The sequence below is a fragment of the Prionailurus bengalensis genome, chromosome B1 (genome assembly GCF_016509475.1).
Source record: "Prionailurus bengalensis isolate Pbe53 chromosome B1, Fcat_Pben_1.1_paternal_pri, whole genome shotgun sequence".
In the NCBI taxonomy this organism is placed as follows: Eukaryota; Metazoa; Chordata; class Mammalia; order Carnivora; family Felidae; genus Prionailurus; species Prionailurus bengalensis.
In genome coordinates this window covers 120,289,024-120,310,592 of record NC_057344.1, presented here as the reverse complement: position 1 = coordinate 120,310,592, position 21,569 = coordinate 120,289,024, and the positions used below count along the sequence as shown (strand labels likewise).

At 38.2% G+C, this 21,569-nt stretch overlaps 1 protein-coding gene across 2 annotated transcripts in view; it reads left to right on the top strand.

Moving 5' to 3' along the window:
• Positions 1-368: 368 nt before the first annotated feature.
• The window catches only part of NFKB1 (nuclear factor kappa B subunit 1), a 120,277-nt gene continuing 99,076 nt past the window's right edge, over positions 369-21,569 (top strand). For both annotated transcript variants that reach the window (XM_043571656.1, XM_043571648.1), the window contains exon 1: positions 369-475. The gene's annotated coding sequence lies outside the window, so the exon portion shown is untranslated. The remainder of the gene's footprint in view (positions 476-21,569) is intronic.

Genomic DNA, 21,569 nt, shown 5'->3' with positions numbered 1-21,569 from the left:
GAGAAAGAGAGAGAAGTGCACCAGCGAGCCGGGGCAGGAAGAGGAGGTTTCGCCACCGGAGCGGCCCGGCGACGCGCTGACAGCTTCCCCTGCCCTTCCCGTCCATCGGGCCTCTCGCCGCCGCCGCCGCCGCCGCCGCCGCCGCCCTTGGCCTGCGCCCCGCCGCCGGCCCCGCTCCGAGAGCCCCAGCGCAGCCCAGGCCGGAGCCGCCGCGGCCGGGAAGGCGGCACCGCCGCGGCCCGGCCACCGCGCGCCCTGCGCTTGCCTCCGCCCGCGCTGCGGACATGGCGCGGCGCTGACTGTGGCCCGGCCCGGCGAGACCGCGCGCCCGCTCGCCCGGACCCGACCCGCCCCGCACGGGACCCGCTCCGGCCCCGGCCGGCCGCCGCCTCTTCCTTCCCTAGCCCGCAGGCCCTCGCCTCCCGGGAGGGGAGCCCACAGGCGCAGGGAGGCCGAGCGCGGACTCGCCACCAGGGTAAGCCGAACTCGGGCAAGTGGGGGCCACGCCGGGGACGTGTGGCCCGAGTCCCGCCACCTACCCGCCCCGCACCCCCTAGCCCTGCTCAGACTTCCTCATTCCTGCGCTAACCGCTGGGCTAGACCGGACGCAGGACCAGGTTGACAGGAGTTGAGAGGCACATGGGATTGGCGACAGGGGCGAAAGGCACATCTGGACTTCGCAGGGGCCGGCTGGCCAGAGGGCCGCGGCTGCCCGGGCCGCCCTGTCTCCCCGCGTCCCAGCGCCGGGCGGGAACGGGAAGTAGGGGGGAACTCTTGCAAACTTTTTTAAAATCATCACCCCCACCCCTACCCCCTCCTTGGCGGGTGGCTTAGGGGTTGAGGTGCGCTTTGGAGAGGGGAAGGTGGTTGGTGCAGTGCTGAACCAGATTTCACCTAAGGGCGGTCCATGAAATGAAAGCAGAAGTGTATGTCAGTCCTCTTGACTGGGAAAGCCCTCCCCAGCACACCCCCCCCAAGTTGAATAAAACAGCCTTATTCCTTCATCCCCTACTTCAAAAAGAAGCCTCTGCTTCACACGCACACCCCAACCAGGACATAATATATTCACCTACTATAGGATCTGTACCTTACTTTTCAAAAAATAAGGAGGCCCTGGTACTGACCCTACAGGGCCTGGCATCTGAGAAAAGAAATTACCTACTTAGAGCACTTTTTAGACACCGATTATGTAAAACACTTGGACATCGGCACCGGAGCACCGGGTGTCGTGCGTGACCTCCAAAACAAAAATGATAGAAACAAAGCCTAGCCTAAACACAAGTTTTCCTATAGTCTTTACAAATGGATACCAATGGAGATGTTTGCCCTGATTTATTGGTCTGTAGTGAAACCTAAATGGGACTTGATGACACAGTATTTGATTATCAAGATTTAAGACATTTTCATGGACTTTGTTAAGTAGGGTGTTTCAGCACTGCAGCTTATTAAATAACTATATTTAACTTAAAGATATTGTTATAAAGCCCATAATCTGAGAAAATGACTATAGTATTACTAAAACATTTAATAACTCTGGCATACAAATGTTCTGTCAACTGGTGATCTTTGGTAAACCCTGAAGCTTGGGATTAAGATGTTCAGTGCTTATTTTTTTATAGCAAAGCATCTCAATTGAATATTCTTGAGTAATTTAAATTGCATAGTGTTTGTTAAAACTAAAAGGGAATCTTGATTAAAATAAAGTTCTTAGCTGAAGTATGTTGTTTTCCTAATTTTAATATTATGCTTTCTAGAGGTGAATCCTTTTACTGTTTGATGCAGTAAAGAAATTATGTAAATAATTTAAAGCAAAGTATTTTTTGAGCTTATGAACTTGGGAAGACAGGAAATACAAAGATTTGTTTCCTGTAGCATTTTACATTTATCGTGTAATTAAATTGCTAAGGGGAGCTAAACATGTATCATAAACGGAAACATGAAATCTCCTGAAACTGTTCATCCATATTAATATACCTGCAACTCCTCAATGCCCTCTGGAGCTTGTTTAGATAAAATGTCTTCCTGGGCCACAGCCTACTGGACAAATGTGAACACAAAGAAAGGCTCATTATGTGTAGATTTAATGCTGGCACTGAAATACTGCTTGCTGTGAATAGTAAATCACTTCTAATGTGTTTGAAAGACTTTTTAAAGGAAATGCTATAATCCAATTAGGGCTTGGTGGGTTTGAAAATTAGGGTTTGAAAATCTGTTGTCTTTGTTTTCAAATTTCAGTTTGATCTAATGTTCAGCAGTTGTCATTCAGATGGGCTGAATAAACACCCTGTTTTTCAAATCGAGTTAGTAAATACTGGAGTATGTATACAAAAATAGTCCTTCCCCTTTGTAAGCACTGCTTTGATCTTTGTACTTCCTTCTTACTTCTGCCTCTTAAGCCCATCTGTGATGACTGAGTTGCCGATGGTAAACGCTCAGTCTGAAATAGGCAGAATTTTAGGTTTAGTGATCATATTTCTCGTATTTCTCTTGTCATGTTCCTTGGAACAAACTGAGGCTGGTTTCAGAAACTGGTATTTAGGCAGGTTGTTTTTACTACTGCTTTCAAACTTTCAGATAATTGATGAAATTACTGCCTTGACTTTCAGGGATGGCTCATTGTGGTAGATAGAAGATCTAGATAAGAAATCACAGGCTGCTGGAATCTTGGACTATCATTCAATCAGCAAGATCTTATTTTTTACCTAATTTATGAGAGGTATTCCCCCTGTTCAGAAAAGGTGAAAGTTCTGGCTTCTGGGGGGAAGTGGTTACTTCATAACCTTCAATTAGTTTGAACTCGGGAGAAGTCAGAACAGTATTGATGTTTTAAAATAATAAGTTTGAAAAATATGAGTTTTCATATGGATTTTTGATAAAGTAGTCAAAATATCATCTTTTTCTTCATCAGAGCTGCTTCGTAGATGTGCTGTTCTGAGCATAGAGATAACTGCAGTATAAAGTGTATCTGGAAATGCAGAATAGTTTAACCAACAGAATAAACATTCACATTACGCTCTTCAAGACTTCAGATTGAACAGGAAGGAGTCACATTAGCGGGAATGGATGTGTTGGAATCAATGGCTATACAAAATTTCTCATTAATTTTCTTTTAGTACGGAGATCGGTTTTCTGTTTATAGTATGAATCATCTATGGTGGCGTGATTGTTCTACGTTGTAAGAACAGAAGAAGGAAGAGAAGGAAAAAAAGAAATTTAGTGTTAGAGGACATTTTGAAACGTTCTCCTCTACGTCTACATTTGTGTCGGGTCAGAGCTAATTGACAACTGCTTCTTGGAGACCAGTAAACCACACTGAAGCAATTTATGCTGCTTCCTGAGAATTGATTCTCATTCACACTCTTGCACCTCCCACAAATAACTGAACTCACCTGTAGTTGTCTCAGAGGTGAGCAGGTAAACCATCAGAAGCATATGCACCCGTATGAATTGACCCTGTCACTCCTTAGAACCCCAACGAGTTGACCATGTCACTCCTTAGAACCCCAACGAGTTGACCATGTCACTCCTTAGAAGACCTTGAGGATTTTTAAGAACTAGAGGCATTCAGTCTTAGGAAGGAATGTTTGGACTTGTGGCACAGTTCTACAAGTTAGTTTGGCTCCTTGACCTTTGTTTTAAACAATAAAGATTAATATTTGAAACCACATAGTTTGGTAGAGTTAATAGAGTAACATAACTGAGACTCCTGTCTTTGTAATATTTCATTAATGAGTATCTAGTGCCTCGCTCTTAAATGAAAAAAAAATAGCATTCTTTCCATGATGATAAACTTGCTTTATACTTTTGGTCTCTGCTGTATTAAGAGAGGGTGTTCCTGGGTGCAAATTAATGTCCTGTCTTTCCTATTTCAGCTGAGGCTGATAGACCTTCCCTTGAAAATCAGCTAATTGTTTAGAAAATAACTTGTGAAATAGTGTTTGATTGCTTCACTACAAATAATTTAAAGCCTAACAGTTTTACACAAAAGTAATAAAAGATGTGATTTGTTAAAGATTATAGAATCCTCAAGAGTAAAGTATGAATGAAAATATTTGTTTAGAGTATTATTCATAAAAATATCATTGTATTTTAAATTTTAAAAAGAAATCAATTATTCTCATTTTTCTGTAATAACTAATAGATTTAATTATTAGTAGTACAAGTTTCATCTCCTTTAATTTGTTGCCTATTTTTGCAATTAGAATAAAGAAATGGATAGTTTAATTCCCCATTACAGACTGGCTTATTACTTTTTATTTATAGTTCACCATTGGGTCAAAAATCTTATAACCAGGTTTTATTCTGGCCCATACTTTCAATAGATATTAATAAGTTCAAACTATTTATAGACTCCATTTCTTTAAATGGTGAAAAGAGATTCTGACTGGTGGAGCTTTAAAGAAGAAAGTAAGATTCTGTATGGCTTATTAAGAGGCTAATTATTTTTTTAAAAAGAATAGAAAGGAAAAAATAATAGGCAGGAAAAGAGCTATCTGAAAGAATCAAAATCCTATAGTTCCAGCTGAAAAGAAAACATATCTAATTTATACTGACAAAGGCCTGTCCGGCATTCAGCATTGTGCTTGTTGGCACATAGTAGGTAATCCGTAACAATTTTTTAGTGAATGAATGACATACGTTTTATTTTGTTTTGTTCAAAAGCAGGGCAACTGTTTTCTGCAAGGAACAAAAATTGCACTATTTTGCCTTATCTTCTGGGAAGAAAGAACCCCAAAACTAATTCTTGCTTCCTAAATACTATATTCTTATCTAAGGAGCACTTGAAATTTACTAGAACAAATAATTTGTTAAGAAGTATCCATCGCCTTCCAAAAGGAAAGCATTTCATTCTGAAAGATGAGTATATGAACTAGGGGAAAAATGGCTTTTAGTTTCCAAATTTTAAAGGCACTTCTGAAACAAGGTAATAAAGTAATTGAAATGATAAAAGATGCTTATGCATGTAAAAAATGTAACTTTTTGGCTACTCTAGAATTTCTCTGAGCTCCACTGAAACTGTAATTTCAATATTAGTATCTCCAAAGAAAGAAACAATGCTATACACACTGCTTTGTAATCCAGAGATTGTTAAGGCCTATTGAAATTAATCAATTAAAAAGTAAAAAAATGTGTTAAGCTATCCAGAATTAAATACTTACCGCATATAAAAAATTGGGGGTGGGGAAAGTTACTAGCTGGAAAACCTTTAAGAATGAGGAGGCAGTTAGCAAGGTTTACTGTATTTTCCACTTTAATACTTTAATGATTTTGCAACACTGTAAAACCCAGGACCTCATTGTGTCAGGGTTTTGTTGATTATTTTTCTCTTGTAGCATTTTCAGAAAACTGTCCTTGAAACTCTAAATCTAATCAGGTGTTCTGTATGAGACAGTATTTATGAAATGTACCCTCCAGACTAGGAAAGGGCACAAGGCCAACACTTCACAGTCCTGGTGTCCTGACCCCAGGGAGAGTTAGAGCCATTTTATTGGAAATTGCTGATTTCAGTCCACTCTGCTTTGCTGCCCACTTCTGGCTTTGACACTGACCTCTCTTTGAACACTTACAAACATACATTCAGGCTTTAAAAATTAATTTTTAAAATTATTTACAAATATATGTATAATCAGTCATTTTTATTGTTGCCAACAAACTAAGGAAGGAAGAAGCTAAATGTTTACTTCTATAACAAGTGCACTGTAAAGCTGTCATTGTTGAACAAAGTACTCACAGTCTGAGTGCCTGGGTGGCTCAGTTGGTTAAGCGTCTGACTCTTGGCTTCGGCTCAGGTCATGATCTCACAGTTTGTGATTTCAAGCCCTGCATTTGGCTCTGTGCTGGCAGCGCAGAGCCTGCTTGGAATTCTCTCTCTCTCCTCTCTCTCTCTCTCTCTCTCTCTCTCTCTCTCTCTCTCTCTGCCCCTCCCCAACTCATGCTGTCTCTGTCTCAAAATAAATACATACTTTACAGAAACAAAAGTACTCACAGTGAATGGCAGCAGAGTTTGTTAGTTTAAATAATAAAATAATCCAAGTACTTTTCCTGTAGCTTCCCTGCGAGAAGTCTCTGTGGGAGGGATGAATTCTACTGTGTTGCATTATATAATCGGCTCAGTCTACATCTTCTGGGCATGAAGAGAAGCATAAACAAAAACACAAAACTGTAATATTGTCCTCTTCTTTATTAGTCAAAAATCTGTGGACAATTCATACACTCTATACTGGAAAATAAAGCTATGGATTTTTTGTAGGTTTGAGGCTCTTGATGTGTGAGTATTTGTAGGTGAGATTTTCTTGTTTGTAAAAAATACAAAACCTGCATAAAGTTAAGCATGCCTCTATAGAAAGCGTTTAGCATTAAAAAAAATTCAATTGCTATAATAAATGGCAGTCATTTATAAAAATTATTTGTTACTCATTATTGTTTATCATGTGATTTGGACTGACCATATTACACTGTCTTTCAATGTCGGGACATACCTTTCCCTCCAGAAGTCAGCTTTATCTCCAGAAATCAATTCTAACATATATCAAGCATGAAAGAAGAAAAATTAAAAGTGATGACAGAGTACATAGTCAGTCTACCAATTTATTGGTTCTGTGCCCACGCCTGCAATTCAAAGAGTGCAAATAAATTACCTAATTGTCTTAGAAAATATGCCTTCCAAGATAAGAATTTTAGGAATGATGAGAATGACTCTTTTTTTAACGTTAACATGAATTCCTGACTCATGTTTTATTGATACTGGAAGGGTTTCTTTGTCTAGCAGTTCTTAACTTAGGTATAGGTTTATTTTTTAGGATTTATTCGTGTTTGATCATTAAGACTTGATTTATAAACTTCAGTGTTTTGTTTTTTGTTTTTTTTTAAACAGGGACTAAGAATGGTCGTGAGGTTGAAGGAAAAGAATCCCTTACAATTTATAGCATCTTGTATAATGCTGTCTAAATAATACAAGCACCTTTATGACTTATAAAGTTAAAATAGGAGGCACCTGGGTAGCTCAGTTGGTTAAGCGTCCAACTCTTGATTTTGGCTCAGGTCACCATCTCACAGTTTGTGAGATCGAGCCCTGCCTCCGGCTCTGCCCTGTTAGCACAGAGCCTGCTTAGGATTCTCTCTCTCCTCCCTCCCTCTCTTCCTTTCTCTCTGCCCCCTCCCTCCTCATTTTCTAAATACATTTTCAAAATACATTTTCTAAAATAATGTTAAAATAAAGGTGATGTGGAAGGATAGGAGTATGAATGGTTTTTTATACAGAGGAAATCTAAGGTAGAAAGGAGCATGAAGAAAGTAAAGAATAAAAATTAAATTAAACTTAATGTTTTTAGTTCTCTTGGATATTGAGGAAAGTACTTAAGGGAATGCAAAAAACTACTGGTCTTGGGGCGCCTGGGTGGCGCAGTCGGTTAAGCGTCCGACTTCAGCCAGGTCACGATCTTGCGGTCTGTGAGTTCGAGCCCCGCGTCGGGCTCTGGGCTGATGGCTCAGAGCCTGGAGCCTGTTTCCGACTCTGTGTCTCCCTCTCTCTCTGCCCCTCCCCCGTTCATGCTCTGTCTCTCTCTGTCCCAAAAATAAATAAACGTTGAAAAAAAAAAAAACCTACTGGTCTATATAAAATTAAAATTTAATATAAAATCTAGACAGTAGAAAGATTACTTTTAAAAATGTATTCACAATGCTAATTTCAAGCCAACCAGGAAGACTGGAAAAATACTTTTTGTTGGAGATAGATTAGCAGGAGCCAAAAACATAGCCAATCTCATACCATAACCATTTATTTCACCTATTTATTATGCTGTTAATACATAGTAAGGGATGTAAGTTAAATACTTAACGTGTGTGTGTGTGTTTAACCTGTGAGTCTTAGAAATTTGGTCAAAATGAAGAATAATGAAAGCATAAGTAAAGTTTAGCAGGAAAGTCCTCTATAAAATTAGGTCCTGAATTTTATTTGTGACTTGAATATGAACAGGATAAATTCTGTGTATCAGGAGGGGAGGGTCATAATGAAAAGAGAGAGAGATTGAAAAGAACTTTTCAATAGGCATTTCACTGTGGATTATCCTATTTTTGATTAATTGAAAATAATGGTTATTTCCCGCTTATTCTGAAAAAAATTTTAGAAGTCAGTTGTGATTAAGCAAACCTCAGTACACCTGGGAAATTAAAGTCAAAAGCATGGTATTTAGCAATTAAATGTATTTCCTTGCTTTCATGCCATAACATAGCATTCGTTTAATAAAATATCTTTATGGTTTCTTCCATGTGTTTACCGAATTTCCCATTTTAGACACCGAACCAAATTTAAACACACCTTAGAACATTTAATATTTCCTGACTATTTTAAAACAGTACCTTAGGAGTCACTGGCCCTGATGTTCTTTTTTATGATGGACAGGGAAAGTATCCCATTTCTCTTAGAAAGTCTACTATAATAGCCAAATAGGAATTAGTCCAGGTTGTTGAGAGTAGTTCAGTCCTGTGTTGAAATAGATGGATGATTTGGGGAGCAGTTGTACTATAATTACTAAATACTTGTTAAACTGAAGGAATCCAGTCATTCAAGGAAACCATAGAAACAATAATTTTATTGCCGAGTCACTTAAGTATATTCACATGGATACCCCCATCAGTATCCCAGTATCAACTCTATCGTCATCCTCATCCACCAAATTGCTACCTTTCCCCCACATTAAGCAATGCACTTGTTAGCCCACTATGGCCCATTCAGTAGGTTCCCATGCCAGAAATCTAGGAACCTATTCTATATGCATACTTATCTCTTCCAATCACCAAGTTCTATTAATTCAGCCTCCTGCTCACCTCCAGAATCCATCCTTTCCTTATTGAATTTCTAGCTTTCATTTTTACATTGCCTGATTGTCTCCTTCTGTTCCATCTTTCATTCCAACATAAAGGTCAGCTTTCTAAAGTGCAAGTCTGATGTCACAATCTTTATGTTTCTGAAATGAATCTCCGTTGTCTTCACAAGCTGATTCCTGCACAGCTCACCTCCCACCCTTGCTCCTCACCCATCCTCTATTTCTCAAATCATCCACATCAATTTTCAGTTCCCTATCCACTGTGTTTTCGCACTTTGAATGTCTCTGCCTGCACCCTCCCTTTGTGAGGAGCGCCCTTCCCTTCCTGGCCAACAAATCAACCTTCAGGCATGGTTCAGGCTTCACCAATTTTCTCTCTATCCATTTTCTCTGATCTCCGCATAATAATGTGCTCTCAGTCCATGTTCTGACTTCTTATGTTTTCTAGACAGAAAATATCTTGAGGGCAGGGATTTTATGTTACTTTGCATGTACATAATAAGTTTGCTAAATGAGTAAGTAAATAGACAGAATGTCAGCAGATACTGACTAGGTAGCTGTTGATTAAGCTATGTGGCTCTGGGCAAATTAATTAATTTTTCTGTGTTTCATTTTCTCTCTGTGAAAAAATGAGAGGGTTAGGCTAAATGACCATCTACTTCTAAAATTATTTGTTTCTTTGATATAATAGTATTATTCGGAAGACTTCAGATTTTCTTGCCTTATTGAGATAGGTCAACTTAAGGAAAATACATGTGAGAAAGTACAAAGACAATTTTTTCTTTTTTTAACTTAGAGAGAGGGAGCATGCATGAGCAGGGGAGGGGCAGAGGAAAGAGAGAGAATCTCAAGCAGGTTCCACGCTCAGCATGGAGCCCAACATGAGGCTCAATCTCATGACCCTGGGATCACGACCTGAGCCGAAATCAAGAATCATATGCCCAACTGACTGAGCCACCCAGGTGCCCCTATTATTGATTGTCATTATGGTACTATGAGGAACTGTTTATTTTTGGATTATGAGTTATCATATATGGTCTTAGTCTAGTTTCTTTTTGACATCAGGTGTTTCTGGGGTTACCTCTTTTCATTATAAATTAATGTCTGCTATGAACTTACATTCATATTTCTCCAAAGAAATTGAAGGCAACCTTGATACAGAAATTGAATATAAAATTCAGTATTTTAATTCTGAATGGGTTCAAGTTCTCACTGATTATAACTTTATTTGCAGGAGGGAAAAAGGGGAGTGGTAGTAATGTAAGCTCAATCCTCATCTGTCAGAACAAGAATATAATGTCTAAAATTAATAAATTAAGGAAAAAGGTATAAACATAGTATTTGGAGATATGAAAAGAACCCCAGGAAAACCAAAAAGAGAAAGTTAAGAATGTAAAAAAAGTCAGTCATTCTGAAAAGCGGGATTGGAGAAGAGGAGATGTGGGGTAGGGGAATCTGCTTTTTTTATATAAGCTTTTCTGCCCTTACATAGTTGGGTTTCTTTTTTAACCATTAATTCATTTGAATATATGTTGGGTCCTTTCCATATGCCGGGTTCTAGGTACTAGGAATACTGAACAAGACAGAAGTCCATAATTTCATGGAGCTTAGATCATGTATTTTCAGTTTAAAACATTTTCTCTTACATCATCCTTTTTAACATTGGAGAATCATATGACTAAAAGATTGCATTAATCATAAGAGTACAGCTTTGATGATTTACTTCAAAGTGAATACATTTAACTTAGGTGGTGCTCTAGAAAGAACGTTACCAGCATCCCAAAAGCCCTATTTCTGCCCCTTCATGGTCAGGACCCCTACCCTTCACTCTCATTTAAAAGGTTTCAATTAATGACTTTTAGATTATATGCATGTTGATTCCATGAGTCCACATATGAATTCATCCACATACAATTGAGAATTGACTGAATGAATTCATTACTCCAAGGTGCTAACAATGAGCTTCACACAAGTAAGAACTGTGGTACAGTTAAAAGCCCTAACTAAGGTCAGTTCATTTCGGACTGTAATCACTAAATAAAATATGTTAGTAAATATATAAACCAAATCACATTTCATATTAATATGTCATTTATGAGTTTGAGTGAATATTTTGTTTATTGCCCAGCAGTCAAGGTCACTGACAAAGAGATGTGGGAGAAAGGAGTATTCACATCAGACCTTATCAGGTGGAGGAGAATGTAATTCACTTTTTTCTTCCTGCTCACTTTATACATTGGCATCTGCATAAATTGAAGGATTTATCTGTGTGAGTGGTCAGTGTGGAAATGGCTTCATAACTAGATTCCAGGACTGAAAGGTCCCTGTATAAGGCCTGATTTTGATGCTTGCAGATCACATTTGTGTGTGGGTAATTGGAAGGTCATTGTTGTGCTCATTTCTTCAAGGAAACCCTTTTCTCCCTCCAGGGCAACTGTCACCTCATCCAGAGAACCAAGTGTTGCTGGTTCACATAATTAGTCCTTTTCATTTAAAACATAAAGGATGCCCTTTTATCAGCATTTGGGGATAAATAAAAATGAAGTCCAAACTGAAGTTGTCATATTCAAATTTAAGAGAACTTGATCAGTTTCTCTATATCTGGTCAAAATATTAATCTCTAATTCATAATTCTTGAGGTCTATTTCCTTTTCAACCTGAAAGTACAAATACTCCAAAATGGTACATAAGAAGAAGATCAGACATGAAATTAAAATTTGGTTGCACTCCATTTTTTAAATTAAGACTTAATTTTTTTTAGAGAAGTTTAAGGTTCACAGCAAAATTGAGGGTAAGGTACAAGAGATTTCCCATATACCCTTGCTCCTATACAAGCACAGTCTCCCCATTATCAATATCTCCTTTCAGAGTGGTACATTTGTTACAAGGGATGAACCTACATTGACACATTGCAAGCACCCAAAGTCCATAGTTTATATATGGTTCATTCTTGGTGTTGCGTGTTCTGTGGGTTTGGGCAAATGTATAATGACATGTATCCATCATTATGGTTTCATACAAGAGTATTTTTACTGCCCTAAAAATCCCCTATGTTCCACCTATCCATCCCTCATCCCCTACCCCCACCATCATCCTCTATTTTTAGAAAAGAAATCTGTAATAAGTCAAATTCTTTTCTGATGCCACCTGAATGAAAGACCTCACACTTTGAGTAAATGTATTGAATTGGTTTTTATATGGAAATGGAAGGCAGCAGTAGCTCATGAGTGACTTCAGTTATAACATGTAAGGTTTTATCTAATATACTGTAATCTTTAGAGAAGTTCTCTAGCTATACAAATTTACATTCACCATATTTATCCTACTATGCTATTAATAAAAAGCAATTTTACTTAGAATGGAATCTGACATTTAATATGTATGAACTCAATTATGATTAGAAAATGTCTAAAACATCTTTTTGATCCTATAAATTTCAGTCATCTAGATTAAGAAAACAAGCATAGGCAAAGATTTGATACTTATGGAACACATCGGAATGCATTCTGATCTTTCTAAGAAAATCCCTGTCCTCCATGGTTACGGAAGACATGATAGAGCAAGAATTTAGATGCTTCTCTCACAGAGTGAAAGAGATTATATTTACTATGGTTTATTGATTCTAAGAGGTACTTTTCTCCCCCACAGTTTAGCATCTTGACTTAATTATATGTATTTGAGGATTTTCTAGATATCTTTCTGTCATTGGTTTCTAATTGAATTTTATTATGTTTAGATAACCCATCTGTATGCTTTCACTTCTTTACAATTTACTGAGTCTTGTTTTATGGTCCAGCATATGGTCTGTCCTTGTGACTGTTTCATGTACACTTGAAAAGAATGTGTCTTCCACACTCATTGGTGGAGTGTTCTCAGTTCTAATGCATAGAACTAAGTGCTTTTCAAAATAAAAGCATTTAGTTTTATTAATGCTGTTGTTCTAAATTTTCTGTATCTTTACTGATGTTCTGTTGATTTGGTTTCATCATTTACTGCGAGAGGAGTGGTACAGATCTTTACTATAATTATAGATATTTCTGTTTCTTCCTTTAGTTCTGCCACTTTTTGCTTCTTGTATTTTGAAACTCTATTAATATGTGCATACACATTAAGATCATTATTTCTCTGTCATGAATTAACCCTTTTATTCTTTTTTTTTTTTTTTTAATTTTTTCAACGTTTATTTATTTTTGGGACAGAGAGAGACAGAGCATGAACGGGGGAGGGGCAGAGAGAGAGGGAGACACAGAATCGGAAACGGGCTCCAGGCTCCGAGCCATCAGCCCAGAGCCCGACGCGGGGCCTGAACTCACGGACCGCGAGATCGTGACCTGGCTGAAGTCGGACGCCCAACCGACTGCGCCACCCAGGCACCCCAACCCTTTTATTCTTAAGAAATGTTTCTCTTCACCCCTGGTAATATTTCCTCTCTTGAGGTCTACTGTATGTGATATTTTAGTATACCCTGATTTTTTATGTTTAGCATTTCCATGGTATAACTGGCATAACTTTCCATCCTGATACTTTTAAACTATTTGAGTCTTTTATATTAAAGTGTAATTCCTATGAAATTTAAGGCTTGGGTCTTACTTTTTTTGTCCAGTCTGACTTATCTTTACTTTCTTTTGGTTCATTTAGTTCATTTCCATTTAATGTTATTATTGTTGTGGCTGGGTTTAAGCTGCCATCTTGGTAGTTGTTAACTGTTTGTGCCATCTGCTCTTTATTCATTTTTTCCTCTTTTCTGGCCATCTTTGAATAAGTTTAGTTTTTACTTGTTTATTTATTTTTAAGTAGGCTTCACACCCAGCATGGAGCCCAATGTGGGGCTTGAACTCATGACCCTGAGATCAAGACCTGAGCTGAGATCAAGAGTTGGACGCTCAACTCAATGAGTCTCCCAGGCACCCCAGTCAAGTTTAGTTTTTAAATTCCATTTCATCTCCTTCATTGGCTATACTTTAAACTGGTTACCTTAGGGATTACAATACGCATCCTTGAATCTACCATAAATTAATGCAATAACATTCCTTACATATAATTTCTTACATATAATGTGAGAACTTGACAATGGTATACTTCCATTTGTCCTTTTCCCTTCCTCTGTGCTATTTTTGTTGTGCATTTTACTTCTGCATATGCTATAAACCCCAAAATATGTTGTATTTTTTTAATAGTATATGAAAAAAAGCCTTATGCTTACACACATTTTCATCATCTTTGGCATTTTTCATTCTTTCATGTAGATACAAGTTTCTGTCTGGTATCATTTTCCTTCAGCATGAAAAACTTTCTTTAACATGCAGCAGGCCTACTGATCATGCAATTCTCTCAGCTGTTGTTTATTTGAAAAATGTCAATTTCACCTTAATTTTTAAAGGGTATTTTTGCTGAGTATAGAACCGTACACTAAACTTTGTCTTTCAGCACTTCCATCATTTTTGATGAGAAGTCAGCCATCATGCTTATCATTATTCTCCCTTGTCCTTGGATGCTTTTAGTATTGTTTTCTTTAGCATTACTTTAGCATATGAGCAAGGTAGAGGGGCAGAGGGAGAAAAATAGAATCTTAGGCAGACTCCACGCTCAGCGTGGAGCCTGACTCAGGGCTGGATCCCACGACCCTGGGATCATGACCTGAGCTGAAATCAAGAGTTGGACACGCAACCAACTGAGCCACCCAGAAGCCCCATCTTTTGTATTAAGTTTTTTTTTTATCAGTTTGGTTGTGATATGACTAAGCATGTTTTTATTTGTGTTTATCCAACATGGGGATCTTTGAGATTCTTGGATCTATGGGTTGATTTTTTTTTTTTTTTAATAATATTTGTGAGGGCTACTGGGTGGATCAGTCGCTTAAACATCTGACTTGATTTCTGCTCAGGTCATGATCTCACAGTTTGTAAGTTTGAGTCCCACATCAGGCTTGGTGCTGACAGTGTGGAGCTTGCTTGGGATTCTCTCTCTCCCTCTCTCTCTCTGCCCCTCCCCTGCTTGTGTTCTCTCTCTCTCCAAATAAATAAATAAACTTAAAAAAATATTTTTAAATCATCTTTGGAAAATTCTTGGCCATTTCTTCAAATATTTTTTCTTCTCTCTCTTTCTAGGGCTCTAAATTACGCATATGTAAGACCACCTGATACTGTCTCATAGGTCACTAAAAGTATCTTAATTTCTTTCTGCTTTTTATCTCTGTACTTTAGATAGTTTTTACTGACTATTATTAAAGTTTATTTATCCTTTCTTCTATAGTTTTCAATATGCTGATCAGGTCACCTAGTGAAATCCCATTTTGATCTACAATTTTCCAGGGTCCCTGGGTGGCTCAGTTGGTTAAGTGTCCGACTTCAGCTCAGGTCATGATCTCACAGTTTGTGAGTTCGAGCCCCACATCGGGCTCTGTGCTGACAGCTTGGAGCCTGGAGCCTGCTTTGGATTCTGAAACTCCCTTTCTCTGCCCCTCCCCTGCTTGCACTCTGTCTCTGTCTCTCTTTCTCTCTCTCAAAAATAAACACTAAAAAAATTTTTTTAAGTAAATAAAATTTTCCGTGGTTGTTTTTCTTTTTTATTTCAATTTATCTTCCAGGATTCCCGATCCATATATTATATTCATCTTTTCCTTTATATTTTTGGACATATTGCTATTAATGGTTTTAAAGTCACTGGTTGCTAATTCCACAATTTGTGTCATTGTTTTCTTTTGAGTCATATTTTCCTACTTCTTCATATGTTTTGTCCTTTTTTATTGTCCATTGTGGGTACTACATTGTAGAGAGTATGTAGTTTGGTCTTCCTTTCAAGAGTGTTGAGGTTTTTTTTGGTAATAGGCAATAAATTTACTGGTGAATCACCTGTTTTTAAAAAGATGAGTTTAGAGTAGCCTTTATTCTTGGGTATGTTCTTTATTCCAATAGCATGATCTTTCTGGGGTCAAACCTGAATCCTCAGATTGTTCAGTGATATCTCTTCATCCTGGATAATTGGAACTTCAATGTCTCTTATAGGTTCTCAAAACTTCTGGAACCTCCATTTAGCTCTTAGATCCCTGGCATCTATCTTTTTCCAGTAGGATTTGCAGAGTCTGGTTCTGCACTAATACAGCATAATATTTATTGATTGACCAGAGGTGACCCCTATGCATATTTCTGAGCTTTTTTTCTGTGGAAATTCCTCATTTCTGATGCTCTGCCCAGAGAGATTGCTGTTCTGTTTTGACTCTACTTCCTTGTGTCATGGTTTGGAACATACTCAGTCAAAAAGTGAATTCGGGGGCGCCTGGGTGGCTCAATCAGTTAAGCGGCCGACTTCGGCTCAGGTCATGATCTCGCGGTCTGTGAGTTCGAGCCCCGCGTCGGGCTCTGTGCTGACAGCTCAGAGCCTGGAGCCTGTTTCAGATTCTGTGTCTCCCTCTCTCTGACCCTCCCCCGTTCATGCTCTGTCTCTCTCTGTCTCAAAATAAATTAAAAAAAAAAAACGTTAAAAAATTTTTTAAAGTGAATTCGGAGCTCACCTCAAGTGTTTCCATTCTCTTGTGATGTATAGCCCAATGCTGTGTCTTGTCCAGTGTCTTCCATTATTGCTTCAAGTATTTTGTATAGTTTTACAGTTGAGTAGGGCAAGCTCAGTAATTGTTACCCTGACATGACTGAAACCAGAAGTCCACATTTTGACAAATCTGAAATTGCAGTGTTTTCTACCATTTATATAATACTAATTTTTAAAAAGTACTTAGGGGGCGCCTGGGTGGCTTGGTCAGTTAAGTGTCTGACTTCGGCTCAGGTCATGATCTCACGGTCCGTGGGTTCGAGCCCCACGTCGGGCTCTGTGCTGACAGCAGAGCCTGGAGCCTGTTTCAGATTCTGTGTCTCCCTCTCTCTCTGCCCCTCCCCTGTTCATGCTCTGTCTCTCTCTGTCTCAAAAATAAATAAACGTTAAAAAAAATTTTTTTTAAGTACTTAGTATTACTAATTTGGTGATACAAAGAAGTAAAGCCCACATGTCTGCTTTTTAGGCATTTATATCCACTTAAGAAGATTATATATATGTATGTATAGTTAAATTGCAGTAGAACAGTATGTTATCAAGGGTAAAATCACCAGTACACATAAGTGTGATAGCCCTTATGTGGACAACATACCTATAGGTTACAGAGAAAATACAGCGTTACTGGGCAGAGGTCGGATTTGAGTAGAGGCTTAAGGAGTAGGTGATATTTAAATTGGGAAGATGGCATTTCAGGATGCAGGGCTACTGTGAAACAAAATACAAGGTGGCAATGAGCAAGCCATTTTTGAATGATCAATCTGCCTATAATAAAGGGTTTGGGTTAGGACATAGTAATAGGTGATGTTTGTAATATGATTGAATGTAATATAATAAGCTGAGTGGTTGAGGGCTTTTGACTTTATCTTGTAAGTAATATGGAAATAATATGAAAGGTGCTTAAGGAAGAAGAAACACCACAATAAGGGAGAATCATAGGGAGACTACTACTATCATTCAGAAGTGAGGCAGTGAAAGTTCAAGTAAGGTACAACAGTGGGAATGGATAGGAGGGGCAGATACAAGAAATTACACAAGGAAGAAATCAGCAGAAATCAGTTATTGATTGAGTATGTGTGAGATAAGGAGAAGGAAAGGAGGAAATGGTGACTGCGTATCTGAGACAATGATATACTGGCAGAAATTGGAAAGTCAAGAACAGGGCCATTGCTGCAGGAATAATTAATTTGATTTTAGATATTAGAGAGTTGATAGTATTAAAAGATTGTAATTCGTTTTTGGGGAGCCTGGGTGGCGCAGTTGGTTAAGCATCTGTCTCTTGATCTCAGCTCAGGTCATGATCTCATAGTTTTGAGCCCCCCATTGGGCTCTTGTGCTAATGGTGCAGAGCCCTCTTGGGATTCTGTGTCTCCTTCTCTTTGCCCCTCCCCAGTTTGTGTGCTCTCTCTCTCTCCCTCTCTCTCAAAATAAATAAACTTAAAAAAAAACTTTAAAATACTATAATTTGTTTTTTAAACTGTTTAAAGCTAGCAGCCATGTATTAATATTTACATTTTGCAGGTTTTAACAGTACTAATTTTATTTATGTTTACATCACAGTATTTTTGGCTAATGTACTTGTTTCCTTTGTGTTGGGGACTGAATAAGCAAATACAGTAAAAATGAGTACAAATTTGGGGGGGGGAGAGTTGTGAATAGGACCCTAACAAAGAAAATGTAATTACTGAATTACCACAATGACTAACCCATGCCATACACACCCTCCATTTCCCATGACACTTACCATGTTGCATTGGTTTTCCTTATTTGTCTTTCTACTTACTAAACTGTCACATTAGTTGGCTTTTGCTGTATAAAAAATTACCACAAAGCTAATTAAAACACAAACATTTGTTATTTCTCTCAATTTGGTGGGCTCTGTGGGTCATCTGGTCTGGGCTGACTCTGCTGACCTCTGACCTCTGAAGTCTTCTGGTTGCTCATCTGATGCTGTTTGGTCTAGGGGTGCCTCAACCTGGACTGTGCCTCCCTGCCCCACACGATCTCTCATCCTCCAGTGGCAAGCTCAGGCTTGTTCCCTTGGCAGCAGTGTTCCACGAGAGCAAGAATGGTTGTTGCAAGTCTTATTGAAGCTTGCATTTAAAACTCACACTTCTTTTTCATTCTGTTGTACAGACACAAGTAACAGGCCTGCCAGGATTCAAGGGATGGAGAAATCGATTTTACCTTTTGTTGGGTAGAGTTGCAAAGAATGTTGGATCATTGTTTTCAGTATACCACAACTGTAGGCTCTGGGAGTACACTCTTGTATACTTTGCTGTCTTTGGTAACTGACACATAGGAAGCCTAAATATTTTTTTAATGAATGACTAAATTAATGAAGGGAGCAATGCATTCAAGAAATATTTCAATATACTTTAGTTTTTTTTTTTAATGTTTATTTATTTTGAGAGACAGAGTGTGAGTGGGGGAGGGGCAGAGAGAGAGGGAGACACAGAATCCAAAGCAGGTTCCAGGCTCCAAGCTGTCAGCACAGAGTCTGACGTGGGGCTCGAACTCACGAGCAGCGAGATCATGACCTGAGCCGAAGTCAGATGCTCAACCGACTGAGCCACCCAGACGCCCCTCAGTATTCTTTAGTTTTAAAGATATACATACTTTTATCATGTCATTAGTGAATTATGGTGTTTCCTATGGACATATTTCAGAAAGAGAGTCTCTTGATTTTCCTTCTATTCTTTGTAATTGAACAAAGGAGATATTTAAAACAAAACAAAATAAAAGCAACTACTGCTTGAGCTATTATTGTTTGGCATTTTTACCTTCACATTTGCTTATCTCAGGAAGAACTCACTTGAGTGCATTGTCACAGTCCTATTCTGCTTTTCAGGTTCTGCTATGGGTAGACTAGCTCCAACCAGAACATTCAGGAAGCCTGCAGCAAAGTGCTGTATTAAAATGAATAAAATTAGAGGTCAAGAAAAAGATCGCATCTGCCTCTTAGGTAAATGAACACATCATAGTCTGTGGAGTCAAATTAGCTAGAATTACTCTGTCAACCTCAGCAAATGACTTACTGTCTGTAAACCTCAGTTTTCTCATCTGGGACCCTATTTCTCAGGAATATTGTGTAAATTAAGTGAAAAATGTGAAGCACCAGCTATGATTCCTGATTTCTGGGAGGTAATCAATAAAGTTTAGTTCTTTCTACATGTGAACCAAAGTCATATGATGCCTTTCATCAGGGTTTCTCTTTCTTGGTATTATTGACATTGAGGGTCAGATGCTTCTTCATTGTAAAAGGCTGTCCTCTGCATTATGGGATGTTTAGCAACATTTCTAACCTCTACACACTAGACCATCCACCTAGTGTGACAGCTAAAGATGTCTCCAGACATTGCCAAATGTCCGTAGTGGCAAAATGCAAGCATTTTATTCAACAGTGGTAAGGTTAGGGTTAAGGAGGGAATGTGGCAGTGTGCCTATAAATGTAGAATAGGAAAGAAAAGTACTTGATTCTTCTCAGACAAGATAGGGTACGTTCGGGGCGGCATGGCCATAGACATTTGATTCTTCTCAGAATGCCTAAAACCTTCACGGTCTCTATTACTCTTCCTTCCTGTAATTTAATATAAACATATATTTATTATGCTCTAACAAAATGGTTAACATTTACTATGTCCCATTAACTATGTTAATAAGCTTTGCATGAGCTAATAGTTAAATGTTGTGTATGTGTCTGCCCTCTCTATTAGATTGGCATTCCATTGTGACAGGGACCTCACACCAGCTCCAACCGCAATGTGTTTGTACTTATGAGGTAGCACTTCTGCATTGGTCACATAGTCTCACTGCACTCAAATAAAACAATCCAGAGCTGAAGATGGATGAAGGCATGGAAAAATACGGAAAATGAGTTTATATAAATCTGAATGCGGTAGATTGCAAATATTGGTTTTTTTCAAAAACTTTTAAAAATCAGCTATTCTGAGAAAAGCAAACCCACCATTAACTTTTCTTTCATCATCATTAAGCCGATATCTCACAAGAAAGATGTAAATAAAAAGCACCTTTAAAGTTAACTTTTTTCTATTATATTTATTATGAGGAGGATTCCAGTAGTGCTTAGAAATTTTTTGCTCATTTATACTTCATGTTTTATTCACTATATGTCACTAATTGTTAAAGATGTCACAGCTAAACTTCATGTTCAGCACAGCGTTTGATTTATCTCTTTTTTTTTCTTAAAAATGTCTATTTCTAATCAAATAAATGAGTTAGAAAATTAAAACATAGGAATGTATAACTTAGGGAGCAATAATCTCCATGTCACTATATATGGATCCAAATTATTCTTTTTAACAGTTACATAATATATAAGGTGTGAGTGTAGCATAATTGTAATTAAACAATCTGCTATCAAAGGACATTTAGATTGTTTCCAGTTTTTTTTTTGTGTGGCAATGCATATCCTTGTCCTTATTTATTGATTTATTTTTGCACGCTTACTCATATAATTCTTTAGTACAACTTTCTGGACGTGGAATTACAGAGTCAAAAGATAGTCGCAGTTGAATGTTTCACATTGTATGTAGCACACATGTGTGTATGTCTTACAGTACACTTCCTCCAAAAAATTCCTCTAAAGAAAAAAACTCCAGGCATGCATGGGTGGCTCAGTTGGTTAAGCATCTGACTCTTGGTTTCAGCTCAGGTCATGATCTCACAGTTTGTGAGTTCGAGCCCCACATTGGGCTCCGAGTTGACAGCTTGGAGCCTCCTTGGGATTATTTCTCTCTCCCTTTCTCTCTGCCCCTCCCCCGCTTGCTCTCTCTCTTTCTCTCTTTCTCTGTCAAAATAGATAAACCAAAAAAATGTTTTTAAAAAGGAAAGAAACTCCAGCATAGCCTTTCTCTGTATCAATTTATCATGCAACAGAAAAATGGTGAAAAGTCACTCTTTTTCTTGTCATTCTTCCTTATACCAGGATAAAGTATTAAAATTACACCTAAGTAGTGTCTGTTATAGCTGAATATAATCTTAAAAATAGAGACACTATCTTTCTGATTCCCACCCACATCCTCTGAATGGCACCTGAAATTCTGTTTTTCCGACTGCAGATTATGACCCATTAGACGGTCATGAAATCAATGGGTTTGAAAAGTTTTGTTTTTTTCTTTTTATGAAATCTAATAGAATAAAAAGAGTATGTTTTCTTACAGTGGGCCCTCAAAAAATGTG